Here is a 3322-nt window from a genome sequence, read left to right as displayed (position 1 = left end):
GTATTCTGTATAAACTTTATATTTTGCTTCCTCAGCCTTTCGTTGTAGCTGCGCTCTTTCAGTGGGAGAAGTTTCAATAATTAAGATTATTCGCTAACATAAATGTCAAATTAAACACAGACTCCTAACACTTAATCCACTGTCTGATATTTCTATTTTGAAGGTTTTTATTTGTCCGTTTACCAAAGTAACTACCTGGTTTGCTGCTTCCTGTCTGGTGCTGGTGAGAAACCAGAGTCTGCTTCCACAAAGCTGTGGCTCGTCACATCTGATACCAACAGATATTCAACCTGCTAGAACTCCAAACACACACATTTATGGAAGCTTTTCTGTCAAAATAAAAGTCAGACAGCATTTATTCTTTTACCACACACTCTAAAACAAAGTGTTTATGTAATTAAAATGACAGATATTTACAAAGGTGGGAAATAAAGCTGGAACCAGCTTCACTGTCTTCCCAGAGGACACAGCTGTTTCTCACTGATGTTCACTAAGATCTGACAGCGAATTACTCTCGAGGACTCTGCTCTTTGTTAGCTTATTCATTCCCTTTCATCCCCCTTTATCCTCTGTCTTGTGGCTTGTGCCTTTCACACAGCTGACAACAAGTCGACTCTGGGGTTGGGTTTTTTTTAGTATGCACAGAGTCATACTAGTTGGGTCAGACGATGCCTCCTCTCCTCCTACAAAACCGAGAGTGTCAGCACTGCAGCACAATGGAAAATGCCCACTTGAGCTAGTTTCCCCTAAACAGGATTTCAAAACTGATCTGCTGTCAGTCGGTCGGCATTAAATTTGGCTGCATTTGCATCTGCTTCACACACACTGTGCTGCTGATGTGCAGCAAAATCCTTCCATTTTTCAGGGTATGTAGGACGCTACATACTATAAAACCCTCAATCTTAACCTTGGTCCGCCGCTCGAGAGGGAGAAAGTGGTCACAGAATAACAAGGTCGGCACTGAGACTGGAACAGGAGTCAGACACAAACATCCACAGCTCTCCTCAGTCAGTCTGCCAGGAGTAATTGCTCCACTGTTTCTGGCTGAAAACGAGGAGCCTGCTTTTGTGTACCACAGTCTGAAATCACTGTTTCCACAATGAGGGACAAATCTGTCCATGTTACCGTCGTGAGCATGATGGAGTGATGGGAGTGCAGGGTTTAGTGAATGCTCCATTTTAATATTGTTTTTTTGGATTGAATGGAGGAAGAATATAAAACACCACCAGACACCAGATCATTTATTTCAAACTACAGTTGTTCTGCCTAAAATGCAGTTAGTCTTTGCTCTGATCCGATACCACGTCGGTCGTTAGCCACGCCATTTCTTTTCCAGGTTGACAAAGTCGTGACTGATTGGTTTAATCTGATATTCTCACCCTAACCTTAAACAATCAAATCTTTCCAAACCAAGGAAGTCAACAAGTGTTAGCCAATCAGAGGCACAGGAACCACTCACTGGGTACTGGCAACTACTGTTTTAAAGTGGAGAAGAAGATTTTATTTCCAGTAGTGTAATGTTAGCCAGAGCTAGCTAACAATGGCTAAATGTCAGCAAATAGTCTGACTCTCAAACTAGATGATAAAATAAAGTTAATTCCCTATGTGTAAGGGTTTGATCCAACCATTCAAGGAAGAGCGCCACAGTAGCCGAACTGACACGCACTTTACCCGATAACTGACCTCATCAAAGTACATCAAAGAATAAATCAAAAAAATACATCAAAGTATAATTTATTTCTTTATTTCAGACCGCCGTTATTATAACAGACAGTTGTTGTTGTTGTTCATGTAGTTGTTGTTTTTTGTTCCCTTTTGATTTCATTGTTGATGAGGTAATGTTTATTTATGTGGACCCCAGGAAGAGCAGCTCCTACTCTGGTAGTGACTAATAGGAATCCAAATCAATCAATAAATACATAAATAAAACCGATTCAAGGCCGTAACCGACCTCTTCATGCGTGTCCCTGCTGAGAGGAAGTGAAGTGTTATTATATTACAATTGTGTCTGATGGGAACATTAACAGTTATGATCAGAGTTTGAAGGCAGAACAGGAAGATTTCTTAGTTTTCTGTGTATTTTTAAAGAAGAACGTATTTGTAGAAGATTTTCACAGCTGGAAGACAAAAAAAATTTTTTCCACCACAGGCCGTGATAATAGCTGTGGTTTCATTCAAGACCAGAGAGGACTTCTCCATATCGATATATTGGTGGATGTTTATCCATAAAGCCAAAGGCGGAACACATTTTGGGGGTTTGAATATTGATATTTGTGTTAATTATTTTTGTAAGTGAATTCAGAAAACAGCAGGAAGTGAAATTAAATCGAATTAAACCCTCTGTGTCTGTTTCTCTGTCTGCAGCACAAAAGGATGGCATGATGAGCGCTGAAGAGCCAGCCTTGATCCCCCCGCAGACCAGGGAGGTCGATGTCCCGCGGATAGAAGCGTGCGGGTCCTGAAATTAAACTGAGAGCAGGAGGGTAGAGTGGAAGGCCCATAATGAGGACACAAACACAACACAAACATACACAAACACATACAAACACATACAAATACATACAAACACAAACACACGCATACATGCTCTTCTTCGGCTGATTGAACATGCAACATTTCTCGCACAAACATAACATAAAAACCCAAAATGAACTTCCACTGACTCCCAGCTCTCAGTTTCTTTCTTTCCCACCCGTCCTTCATCCAGTGGAGAGCGAGTCGGCAGAGAGAATGAAAGCCTGATCACCAATTCCCCCGCAGAGGAACCGATCAGTCTGGATGAAAAGACTCTGCTGATGAAGCTGTGCCAAATCATATATTCATGTATTCATAGACCCAATCTTTTTCACTGTGATACTTTTCAGTAAATAAAAAGAGAGAATATTTCTTGTGTTCTCTGTTTCAGGCTGCAAGCTTTTATTATCAAGGGTTTTGAAAACAGTGTGTATACAGTATGTTCACCAGATTTAGCTACAGGCCGTATCTCCATCCCCAGATAGATAGATACATAACAAGCTGATTTTTCTCTCCGTGGCTAATGTTAATTTTATAAAGCTCATTACTGTCTTAAGTCTGTCTGTCTGTCTATTGTCTGAGTGACAATGTGCAAATACCACTGCTTAATATTTAACACTTACAGGGCCCAGTTACTGATATTGGGGCTCATCTTATGCAACAGACAAATAGCGGTAGTTAGTCGATTTAACTTCTATAATTAAGGCTACAGGAATAAATATTCATATATGTAATGTTTGTGTACTTCAGAGTTGTTTCTGTTGCAGTTGGTGTTTCCTCAGAGATCTGACTGGATCATCATTAAGCT

At 40.5% G+C, this 3322-nt stretch overlaps 1 long non-coding RNA gene across 1 annotated transcript in view; it reads left to right on the top strand.

The window, feature by feature from the left end:
* The window catches only part of LOC118339409, a 6101-nt gene extending 3208 nt beyond the window's left edge, over window positions 1–2893 (top strand). The window contains exon 3 of the long non-coding RNA XR_004797305.1: window positions 2365–2893. This is a non-coding gene — a long non-coding RNA (uncharacterized LOC118339409). The remainder of the gene's footprint in view (window positions 1–2364) is intronic.
* Window positions 2894–3322: the final 429 nt, after the last annotated feature.

Source organism: Morone saxatilis, unplaced genomic scaffold (assembly GCF_004916995.1).
Source record: "Morone saxatilis isolate NCDOM2014 unplaced genomic scaffold, NCSU_SB_2.0 Contig5, whole genome shotgun sequence".
Lineage (NCBI taxonomy): Eukaryota > Metazoa > Chordata > Actinopteri > Moronidae > Morone > Morone saxatilis.
Note: the sequence above shows the minus strand (reverse complement) of the source record. Positions and strands in the feature narration are given on the sequence as shown.